Raw genomic sequence first — 13,645 nt, 5'->3', positions numbered from 1 at the left:
GTTACAGGTTTTCTGAGGTAGAAAGAGCATTACGTCTCTGCAGGCCCCCAGGCGACAACAACTCGTGTTGCATGGGAGCGGACGCGAGTAGAAGAATGTGTGGTTTTAACGGGTGCCAGGTAAGATAGTTGAGGTAAAAGTATTCCCCCTTGGGGTTATAAAATCGTTGTCGCCGTGGATGCGGTCCAGTGGGAATCGCGATGAAAATTATGTATACACACAGGTGTGGCGTGCAAGTATGTATTGAAACGCATGTGGTGGAGGCAGGGCCATAAACTACGTTTCTTCAGTGTGAAACTTTGGGGCTGTTCGTGTTTGTGTATTGCTAAGGTATATTACTATCTGATCGAGATCGGTGATGGCGATCGCGGAAGAGCAAGAAAGGGATCCGAAGAAATAGTAGTGGGGTGGAGGGAAAACAAAGTAGAAGAAAGAGACATGGAATGGAGAAAAAGAAAAATAAGCAGAAAACAATCTCGTGCGCGACCATCTGGGGAGGTACCCGTGTGATTTACAACCTAGCACTTGCTCTTTTGGCAATAACAAATAAAACAACGGTCTTGGAGACCAATTTTTTGTTGGCATGGTGGGTAAAATCATTGTTTATCACTCGCTAATGAATATTAGGTTATAATCTGATTCTTGGAAACTTACGGTAATTCAATGGTAATTATTATTTCTGTTTTAATTGATACATATATATACCTATATACCTATATAAATGTACAGATATTATATTGTTATGTGTGTGTTCGAGGAATGATTTTATAACTAATAAATTGTTTATTTTATTACAAAATATTGTTTTAAACTAGAAGGTATTCGTTCTATATTTATTATATAAATTATAACAAGTATTAATAAAGATAAGGAATTTATAACACTCAACTATATTATAGTCGTCGCGGGCGTTGGCAGTATCAGTGTTTATAATAATGAAAAAGGAGATAAGATTCAATGAATTTTTCATCCAAATATACTAATTATAGATTAGATTTAATTTAGATTAGGTTATTTATAAATACTTAATTTTGTAATTTTGTATGAATTCATCCGAATTTTAGCGTATCCTGAAACTTGTCAAAAATATAATGATAAAGCATCACAGTTTCTTAGAAAATTTTTTATTGATTATGGTTTTTTATATGGTTCACAATTTTTTACGTATAACGTTCACAGTTCAATAAATTTTCAATCACTTTCCAATTTTTGAAACTACTTATGGCCCTTTAGATAATATCAGCTTTTTTAGACAAAAATCATTTAATTTAAGTCTTTAAAATTTGGTAGGATAAATTATTACATTTTATAAAGAAGGTATCTAAAAAAAATATTAAAATAATTGTTATTATTATAGATTTGTTACAATTATTGCTAATGATTTATAAATATTAATTGTATATATAAGTATTTATAATTAATGCTATTATTCATGCATTTTAAAATGAATTAATTTCTGATTTTATTGTTCTTAAAAATTAATTTTACTTTGCTTTGAAATGTTAGTAGGTAGGTAGGTTGATAGGGTTAGGTCTATATAGGTCAATAAGTTTGCATTGTACAAAGTTCGAATCACACTTGTTGGGCTTCTCTAGGAATATATAATTTTTGTCTTTTTTTTTTGATAATATACTATAGTGTTACAATTGATTGTTTGATGGATGTTTTAGAGTGATGTTTAAAGGACGTTAATTGGAAGACAGCAATTTGGAACATTAACAGTCACATAAGTGTTACTTTAACGCAAAATTAACAAAAATTGCAATGTTTCATGTTTCATTGAAACCGCCTGGTAACATTACTAGAACGAATTATTGCATAGTAGGCAGAGACCATTGGACTGCTGTATGAGGTGTTCCCGAATCGCCTCATTGCACGTCGGTGTAATTTGAACTGGCCAATAAGGTCATGTTATTTATCTCCTTGTGATTTTTTTCTTTTGGAGATTTGTCAAATTCTAGGATTGCACAATAAAACCGAGAATCATAAGTGATTTAAAAGAAAAAAATCGACGGGTCATTGTGAATTTCACCAGAGAAAACTGCGAATCAGTTACTGCTAATTTTCTCGATCGCATTAAATCCAGTCAACAAGCTAGGGGAGGACATTTGAATGGTATTTTATTCACACGTAAATCGGATATTATACTGAGAGTGTACATATCCTTTTTTGTATTTGTTTACAAAAACAAAATGTTTATTTTTGCTAATTTAAAAAAAGCGTTATTTTTGGGACACCTCTTACATATTCCGAGAATCTCTGTCACATATTAGTACTGATGTGGGTTCATAAAAGGACAGAAATATTGTACATATATTTTCTTAGAACTTATAAATGAAATTAGATAAGTTTGAAAAATATTTTGTTTCATCATAATGAAATATTGAAGGGCAATGATTTTATATACATTTAGGGTAAGGCTTATAACTTATAAGTTATATTTACACTATACTTTTATAAAACTATTTTACACCTACTTGTTCTACTTCTTTGCAGACATCCCTTAGTGTCAAATATTATTTTTTCAAAAAATAGTATAAAATATAATAATAGTTAATATAAAAATTATGCCAAATAAGTGTTTTTTTCCAGTCTGTAAAACTGGTAATGCCCATAATACCCAATAAAAACGGTCGTCAGTCACCTATATCCTCTTTAAGTGAATCGGTTATAATCACGGCCTACGATTGATCTGCTAATAAGAACAAAAATTAAATTTTTATAGAAATTATTTGTTCATTTAAGCAACGCTACTTATCGGCAGTCTAAGTGCATTTAATAGCCGAAAACCTCTATACCATTGGATATCTATATTCAATGGTAATATGAACATAATTATGATGTGTTCACCAGAATGGTTGTTATAATACATTTGAAAAATTTTATCGGCATATTGAATTATATTTAAATAGTTTTTAATATTTACTTTCAGTGGCGTCGAGCTCTAAAAAAAGTACTATTGTCAAATTTATTTTCAGAAGGTACCACCCACCAATAATGTCACTTGTCAGAGTAAAAATAAATAAATAATAGGTTACAATAGTTACATTGTAAAACTAATCTGTTGTTAAAAATGTGAAAGTTATTATTGTGCAATTATAATATTACTGTATGATACTATCTACGTTATATGCAACCTCAAGGTCCTAATGACTATTTAGGGCTAAGCCCTTAGGACTACCCACCCCATTTAAGCTATTGTTTTAACAACACTTGTTAAGGAGGTTTGGCACCACTAGTTACTTTAAAACTATTTAAAATAAGTTTAAGTGTTCGTCCTATGCCATTGCATAGAATGACTTAACTTCGCGTTGATTTTCGTCATTCTAAAAAAAAAATAAGAAAATACTGAAAATGATATAAACTATTTTATTGTTTATTAGGAAATGTATTGTTAAATTATAATTTTCCAACTATATTTTATACAATAATAGTAATTATAATTTTTATCATAATATTTGTTATACAAAGTATAATTTGACAACATTTTGATTTTTATTCGTCATTTTTCATTTATGTTATTTTTTTCAGGTTGAAAAGAAACCAGAAATTTAGAAATCAAAAGGTAAGGCGATATCATATTATGAAAAAAAAATATAACCAAAAAATAAAAACCAAATCATACAGTAATAATTACAAATAATTATTAGATTACAAAGTAGTTATAATTATAATATATTTTATCAAGTCAGTACATATAAATTCAAAACTTATATTTAGATATAAGTTATTATATGGTAATTAATATTTGTTGTTATTATAATTACTAGCAAGGTGTATGTGATATATATTAAATTAATTATCTTATTGAAGTTTTAACAAACGCTATAATGTATAACTAAAATGTTAGTACACATTTTAATTAATACATTTTGTATTTTAATACCCACGGTACCATAAAACACAACTATAAGACTAGAGGAATAAGATATGTGTATTGTTGAAATATTTATTTTAAACAGTGTGAATTTTCAAATTACAATTAAAGCACGATTTTCTTTATGTTTTAATTAAGAACCGAAATATAAGTGTATATATTATAGGGTAGAAGTGTATATATAATATTATTATGTTATTTTGTTTAAAACAGCGTGAAGTACGCGTATAGTAGTAATGAATGGAATACGGTTCTCTGCACATAAAGGTTCATATAATAGTAGAACATCACGTCATGTGCTCTTTTTTATATTATTTCCATTGTTGATATTCAGATTTCCACATGGGCCATGAATCATAGTAGTTTTTATATAACGTAGAGATAGTTTAGAATCAGGAATGTCTAGCTTTTAACAGTGTCAATATTAGTAGGCATAATTCTGTCTTGTAGTCATAACATTTTATGCACATGTGACTGATCCCGTTTCTGCTATTCTACTGTGAACATGTAACACCTATAGAAACCGAAAATAGAAACTTAAATTAGAATATGAATGATTTTTTTAGTTTTCAAGGGAAAAACTCTGGCTATTATGCCTTACCTATATTCAAACTATTGTCCATCATGTAAGGAATATTTAATTTAATTCCATTTTAGATTACATGTAAACGTAATGAACAAATCAGGATGGCCATTACGACGAACGTATTTAATGGCGTCATGAGATTTCTTGTGAATATAATAGGGTCTTCCTATGAAACTAGACGGTTAAACTACTATCTTGTCAATTTCTGAAATTTGTCCATCTTATTTACAAATAGCATCTTTGTGATGCATATCATTTTCAGTTTTCAGTTTACTTTGATTTTTTTTAAAAAAAATCTGGGTTTCTGTTTCTATCTCAACGTATATATCAACCCAAAACTGATTTAGAGGACTAAAGTATAGTAACATGTATTTATTTTGCTCTTGTCTTTTTATTTTTCTTTAAGAGTAAAATTTTTAAGCAGAATAGTTTTTTTTTAAGAATCGTCTTAGAATTTGGGTCATGCTGAGGGATTTTGATGAAATACCCATCTTCACCACGGCAGAACATAAGAAGAGCATCGTATCATGTTACAATGGGTTTAATTTATTCTCATTTATTTTCACTAACTTGTTATTTCTACTTTAAAGAATAATATCTATTTTTTCAAAATATTGTCCCTTAATATCTACAGCAACCTCGCTTATTGACGGTGCATTATACCGACCCCTGTTAAATGTTTTCTATCGACATGAATCACAAATTTAAATTCCTCTCCGTTAGGTACACTTTCCATGGTTGTTTTAAAATCTTGCACGTTTTGGTTGTGATTATGCAGCATTTTTTGATGTTGGCCAACTAATCAAGGCTTTACAGCAAGAAAAATATTAGACTGAAATTCCGTATCCCGTTTATTTTTCATCATTACTAATAAGATATATTTGTAAAAATGACGGTTTTTTTTCACACGAACGTAACACTTCCTATTCTGTTGTAAACTTGACCATGCATTTTGAAGGTCGACATAATGACGTCACCTGTAAACAGCCGTTGTATTTTCTAATATTCGTTAAAATATGTTGAAATTCAGGATGATTGTTCAAAAGTAGACTGTGTAGTGGAAGTTTTTCAGTTGGAGAAAAAACAAATTTAACATCTCTGTAACAAATGCCGGCGTTTTTTTTCTTCCTTCCATTTCTTTGCACGATACCACTTTTTTTGGCTACCCTAGAACAACTTTGTCATTACTGTAGTCTATTGTATTACCGAATTTAAAACCTGATAAACACTTTGATTTTCATAGAATCATTGGTATTTCTTTATTGTTTATTTAATCATCATCCCCATTAACCTTGTGATTGTTTTTTGCAAAAGATGTTAATATATACTGTGTAAAAAAAGATGAGGCTAAAAGTCATACAATTAGTATAAGTAAATCAAAAAGTTCAGTTTTTGTAGCATATCAAATTATGTCAATATTGTTGCAAAATCATGAACTTCTTAGAATAAAAAAGAAATTTTAGGAGATATAATCGTTTAGGTTCATTGTTATGACTGAACAAATTTAGTTGATTTGCTTATACTTAACTAATTTTTTGCATTTTACATTACATAATAACAAAATTGAACTCAATTTGTGGTGAATTCAGCATCTATTTACAGTTTATAAAAGAAATTATGTAATATAGATTATCATAGGCGTATGTAGGGATTGTCTTGGAGGAGGATTAGACTCCTCCCAAAAATAATGTAACAGTATTGTATTAAAACTGTCAATATTTATTTTTCTTATCTATTGTTAAGTTATTTTAAATATACTTTATTTTTAGTATTTTTTTTTTCTGGTGAGAGTGACTCGCTCTCGGTACTCCACTCTAGATCCGCCTATGAGCTCAATAGTCTACGGCGAAGACAGTTGATGGTAATCTATGTGTATAATTTTATATTATCAACGAGCAAGTTGTTTATAGTATATTGTTTATATCGTAATAATATTTTGTATTTTAACATCTTATATAAAACTCTGTTACGTTATTATGGTAACGTATTAGGTATAAACTACAGCGTGAAGTCGTTTATTCTATCTTTGAAATGTTTTCTTTTAAGTTATTAACTATCGTCCTATGACATCCCTTTGATTTCTCGATACACATCCAACGATTTCATCGAGAGTAACATTTTCTTAAGATCAAATACAATGTTTGACGATTTCTCGATACAATTCGTTCAACAATACTATAAAGTTATATATACATGGAAAATATAATATTACATATAGACATTTATATTATTATAAGATAAACGTAAATTATAATGGCTTTAGTATTAATCTGAAAATCATCGAGAAGTAATATTCTAATAAAAATGAATGTTAAAATACTTCTGATAAAGGTACATACAACAACGTGTAAGTGCATTCGTATGTGTATGCGTGTATTTGTGCGTGTTTTGTCGAATAGTTTTCGATAATTGATACGAATAAACGTTGGCATTTCGACGGCTGAGGATTTTGTTTGTTTTCCTGAGGATTTGCCAAATCTGACCCAAAAATAGCAAATACTTTTCGAAACGTATCATTCTACCTCTGAGTGTTTTAGACATAACGATATCATCCGTATACAACGGAATAGTTAATCACAGTCGATGATGAACACGATTTTTTTTCACGTCAACATTTCTGTAAACGGCTATAAATAATAAATATCGAATCTCTGTAAAGAATACTGCTAATTCCGTTTTTATATTACAGTACTCACACTTTAGCTATTTATTTTAGATATAAAACTGCTTTATTATAAGTATTTTAAAGTGTATGTTATAACATGAACAAAAAATTTGCTATGTCGTTCATATTATAATTAAATTTCTAAAGAATCCTTAATAGAAAACATCGCTAAGACACTGCTTCGTATTATTGATTAAAAATTGGAAAACCATATTGGAATTGAAAAAGAAAAAATAACCAACATTGTGTAAGTGTATAATATATACAATTATATTATATCAATATAATATTATATTATATTAATTAATGTTTGTAAAAACTTTATTCGTATAAATTAAATCGTTAATTTTAGGTAATTTTAATATTTCTTTAATTTAATCTATCCAAAAAAAAAAAAAAAAAAATACAAAATTAGAGTTTTATAAAATCTAAAATCTAAATATTATATACATTTTTCATTTGGTGTTAAATTTTTAGTGACCATGTAATAAAATCTGGTGACCTTAGAGGTTGCAACCCCCTGGTTGCGCGCTACTGCAATAAAACGCAAATAGGCGCAAATAATACGCGTGGACTCGACGACTATATGAGTCCCAGGTGTATACTAGCCATATTATTATTGTATTATATTTGGTAATGTACAATTCTATAGGCATAATGCGCATAAAAACCAACATATTCCACTTATTTTAATTGAAAACAAATCTGTAATAATATTCAAATATTCGTGCTAAATTGAAAAGATACTGATTGAATAAAAGGATTATACAAATCATTCGGTTTAATGGGGTAGATCACTTATATCATATAAAATGAAAATTTAATATTTTTGGAGTCTAAATAGTTTTCTATTACGTATTCGTGACCAGTGCTGTGCTCAGATGAAAAAAAATATCTAGATAAAGATAGATTAAGCAAATAATTAATCTATCTAAATATAGATGAATAAAAATAATTTTTATCAATATAAAAATTAGATATATTTTTAAATTTTATCTATCATAACAAAAAATTAAAATAAAAAATTAAAAAACATGGTTTTTATTTCAAGAAGTTCTTAATTAGCATAAAGGTAATTCAATTTTATTAGCACCTTAGATTAGTATAAAATAATACAACTGGTATATAACCAACGCGTACCTACTATAAATATTATAAATATTTTTAAGCCTGGAGGAAATACATCTTTTGAAATAATTTGTTCTAATAATATAACATATTTTATTTACAAAATCCTAAATTTGATTTAAAATTAAATGGTTTAATAACACTGAACAAGTTATTTGTAGCGTACTGTAATATTTATTTATTTCTTATTCATGAAAATATATTAAAATTATTAATCACGTGCAATACGTGCAGCAGTGTCACTGTTGACATGAGACCATGAATGACTGAAGTAATAATACATACTATAAACATAATAATTAACAACATTTGAACATAAGTTTTCTTAAACTGTATATATTACAAAAAATAAAAGTTTGATTTATTTTTAACAAAATTAATTAGTTATTAAAAAAAAAAAAATTAAATACAATGAATATAATCTTCAACATAAAAATAAATAAACAAATAATAAGTACTTTTAAGTCTTACACATAGAACACAGAATATTTTCAAAAATTTATTCACCAAGACGATTTTGCCTCGATTTTAAAACTTGAATAGCATCATTTAACAACCTTTTTACTTGTGCTGATGTTGGAAGGATTGTATTGTTCCTCAAAAATATTTTTTTGATAACAGGTTATTGGTTTAATATTTTTTTTTTTTTTTATTCAAATACTTTAATACTTGTTATTTAATTAAATTGTTCAGTCATACGACTTCATCTACTCTTTGTGAATAATCTAGATATATTTATTTAGATTGTCATAATTTTTATCTAAATGAAAATTAGTTACCAATTTTTGTTTTTATCTAGATAAGATAAGAAGTTGTTATTTAGATTAATTTAACTATTGCACAACACTGCTCGTGATGGATGTTTGGATAGTTTATTTGTTTCTACTTTTAGCACCGAGCCAGAATAAAATAATCTTTTACTTGTATATTGTGTAGTCTCGTGAAAATCATCTAATATTAATTTGCAAAGTTCGAATTGATTAATTTGATTAATCAGAACGTTTTAAAATGTCTAATATTGTTTTATATTATTTATATATTTAAATAATAAATGTACATAGTTAGTGTAAATCGTATTTATCAATAAGTGTTTTTTTTTTTTTTTTTTTATTATCATTCGTAATTCTTTAGTATTATATAAAATTAAACTCTAAATACGTTTTGAGTTATTAACTGTTGTGCGACGGTACTTTTTAATTTTTAAAACTAATTACATTGATTTCTACAGAATACAATAGTATACATTAATAGTAGGTATTTAAGAATTTATTTTAAATCCTGCTCTTTGATAATTATTGATCAAAACATTATGTAATAATATTAAATCTCAATCTTCTTATATATTTAATGAGAAATTCATTTTTAATCGTTTTTAATTGAGTGTTAAATGTTTGGTGATTTGTTATAATAATTTAACAATGTGAAAACCGATTATAATTATTATAACTGATTAATTTAAACAAACAAATCGATTCATTAAAATAATAAAATTAATTGTGATTCTCAAATGTGATTGTGTTGATTGAAATTGTTCGTTTTAAACTATGATTTTATGTACCCATATATAATGGTAAAATATAATATTATACTGTGTCGATTTTATAATTAAAATAAAAACACAATCGAAATACTAGCAAATAATAAATATGTTAATGAGACGGTCCGTGCATAGTTCGAAATATCAGTGATTAATTTTAGATTTGATATATTCTAGTGGATACCGAACACACATAAGATTATCGTAGAAAAACTTATGGAAGTTTAACTACCATGGTTCGAAAATCAAAAAAAACATTCTGGACTATACATATGTACATATATATATTTCTGGATACTGCCTAATTTTGGTGTAAAAATCTCAAGCTTAAAATAGTTCAAACTATAGCTACACAAGAATTTAAAAAAGTAACCGATTGCTTAAATTATAGAAAGCTTTCAATTAATTACGAAAAAACAAATTCATTAATTTTTCAATTAACAAAGATGAAAATAATTTCAATCTTATAAAAATACATATTTGTGGAAATGGTATCATCTGTTATGACGAAATATGTAGGAATATTTATAGAGTTTCTAGTATCCGATATTTAGGTTTGACTATTAATAAAAACTTAAGATAGAACCAACCTACATGTCAATAACATTGTATCAAGACTGCGTTCAATAATCCAACGTTTTTATAAACTCAAAGCCTTTTTACCAGTTAAAACGTTACGTATAATTTATTTCGCTTTATATCAAGCGATTCTACTATACGATTTGTTGGTATGGGTAGGGCTAGCAAATAATGCAGTTAAACCATTTATAATACAACAAAGACAAATCATTAGGGTTACCCTAAGTAAACAAAACTTGGTAGGTTTAACCTCTAACAATTTTATACAATTAAACGTATTACCGTTTGAAAGTCTGTACAAAAAAATTGCTATTTTGTTTATAATAAAAAATATTAATTCGTGGATAGAGTTGGAAAACAGATGCAATAAAAAGGAATTGAGAGCATATGATGTAAAACAAAAATTCATGAAAAAGGCTTTTGGTCAAAGATTCGTGGACTATCTCGGGCCAACATTTTTTAATTCTATGCCACTTTATATTAAGAAAAAGGTATCCTGTAACTCCAGGGATTTTTTAACACATAAATATGGTAAATATGTATCAAATTGGTTAATGGATTCTCTAGAATAGTGTGTTTTTGTTTATTTTTGTTTATTATAATTGTGTATAATATTTAATTCTTTTGTACATAATACTAACCATTGTAGAAATATATATATATATATATACATATATGTATATGATGTAATTAAGCAACTCTCTTCCAACAACACAAGCTTAGTTTAAAGTTGGTGGATAGTATTTATTGTAAATTTTTTTTGATTTATAATAAATAAAATAAATAAAAAAAATTATTCTTTGTAAGAACGCATCAAATATTTATTTTCGAAGTTAAAGTGATTTAAAATCTTTTTAACGTAATTTATTAATCAGTTTAGATCTGGAATCGTCTGTAAGACGTATATAATATAACTAGTGCTGAGATTTTAATAGCAAAAGATGCTTTAAAGAAAAAAAAAACTAAAAAAAATGCTTGAAATCCTTTAAAAGGCACTAAAAAATTATTTATTACCATTTAAAAACTATATGATAAAAATCATGTTACCAATCGCATTTAATTATATTTATAAAACATAATAATAATAAAAAAATACTTATTTTTTATTTACATTTTATTTAACATTATTTAAATTTAATTTATTTTACAATTTGCTGTTGTGATAGCCTTTGTGCTCTTATAAATAGAAAAATTTCTTTCGACTGTATTAATTTTATTCTATTTTTTATAAAATAGTCGATATGGTCATATTTATTAGTTAATTAATTTAGTAGATTATAGTAGCATATAACGTACTAGTTTTGAGCGAACAAATGAAACGCATAATCAAATATCCTAATATTTAAAAAGGTATGGATAAATTCTGAAAAATGTTCTAAAAACTTGCCTCAAAAACAGCAAAATATGTTATAAAAACGCATATAATGCATACAATTCAAAAAAGTGCAAAATGAAAACTAATTTAAATTAATCAGTGTCACTTGAAGCATATTTTCTTTTAAAGGACCTATGTATTGGGACATCAGAAAAAAGATGTATTTGCATCAAAATCCCAACACTAATTATAACATTACATCTAAATCGTTGCAATATGACAAAAACAAATTAATGTAAATTAATGGTTATCTTACAGTCATAGATTTTCTATTATAAAGTAATTGGCAGAGTAAATTATATATCGGATTGTGATGCGCCCCGGCAAACATTATTTATAAATAACAAACAATGAATCAACCATATTAAAACTATAATTATACTACTCTTGTAGTATATATACTCAGTAGAGTCAGTAGATAATACTGATTTTTGGTAAATTAATTGTTTCCGTACGTGAGTATACATTCTACAACTATTTTTTTTCATCATCATGTATAAGTAAACGGCTGATGACACTGCTGCCACGGAATCGTCAACCATCCGGTCTATAACTGTAATGTACATGATGGTCGTCCATCATGTTTCTCGTTGCGACGTCAGAAGGCATGTTGTTCGTTTATCGTCTTAGTTGTACCGCTGTTACATAATATCACAATGAGTCGGTTTGAAGCGAAATGTATGATTAAATATAAACGTACATTTTAGGAATCCTTTACTTGTAGTTCTATTATTTACAATTAACATTTTATCTCGTGGTCATTGAGAATAATTCAATAATTGTCAATTAAAATTCGTCTCTTCTTCTGAAATATAACATTTAACAATACGTACAATTCAATATTAATAAATAAATATATATACATATATTTATGTAATTATATTGTTAATATTATATTTAGCCTAGTTACGAAAAACGTTATTTATATCTCTTAAATTATGAAATATATTCACTAATGTATTTTGGTTTTTGTGTATAATTCGAGATTTAAAACTAGGCGGTCGGTTTAGTCGCTAAATTGTGTTCGAGCTGTATTTTTTGATAGTCAATCATTTTTACATTAACATGTATCGAACATCGATCAGCTGTTGTTCGTACATATGTATGTATAATATTTGAAATGTCATAAAACCTGGATACGGTATATAGTGACATATTTACTAAAAATTTGTTTTTGGGGGTGGGGGTATCATAATAATTTTATTTCTTTTATTTAAATCATAATAAAATGATCAAAATGAAATTTTTATCCGTTTTATCATCTTATTGAAAATTTAAATTATATACGAGTATGTGTGTAATTTTAATTTCATTTTTTGGTTGGTTACGAAAATAAAAGATAAAATAAACATAGAATAAAATATACATATATGTTAGCGGTAATGTATGTAATACGTTATTTTATTAAATAATTAGTAATTTTATAAAATTCCTAAATATGTATGTTAATATATAAATTACTCGGTTTTACAAGTTAATATAAAGAATATCAATTGGGGGTTTTCACTAATGAATGAAATTTTTATCGTTAGATAGAGCACCGGAACTGCATTAGATAAAATACAAGATTTATTGCCGTTGTCATTTTATTAATAAATACCATAAGATACGATATTAATGAACCACACCATTCGGCGTAGACTAGACTTATACGTATGACAGTGTACCACGATTCTACCTACTAGTTAGTTTGATAATTTTCAGTGATACAGTGTAATAACTAAATTGTGATTTATAATGAAAATTACATTTGAAACAATTATAAAAAATACAACAAAAAAAAAAAAAAACGCAATAACAGCACGTTTTTGCTGAAAGAAAAATATGATTTTTTAGTAAGTGAAAAAATTGTAAAACAACTTTACGCGAGGTCACAATTTATTTTTTATGCAAAAAAA

The sequence above is a fragment of the Sipha flava genome, unplaced genomic scaffold (assembly GCF_003268045.1).
Source record: "Sipha flava isolate LNK unplaced genomic scaffold, YSA_version1 167_pilon_pilon, whole genome shotgun sequence".
Classification (NCBI taxonomy): Eukaryota; Metazoa; Arthropoda; class Insecta; order Hemiptera; family Aphididae; genus Sipha; species Sipha flava.
Note: the sequence above shows the minus strand (reverse complement) of the source record.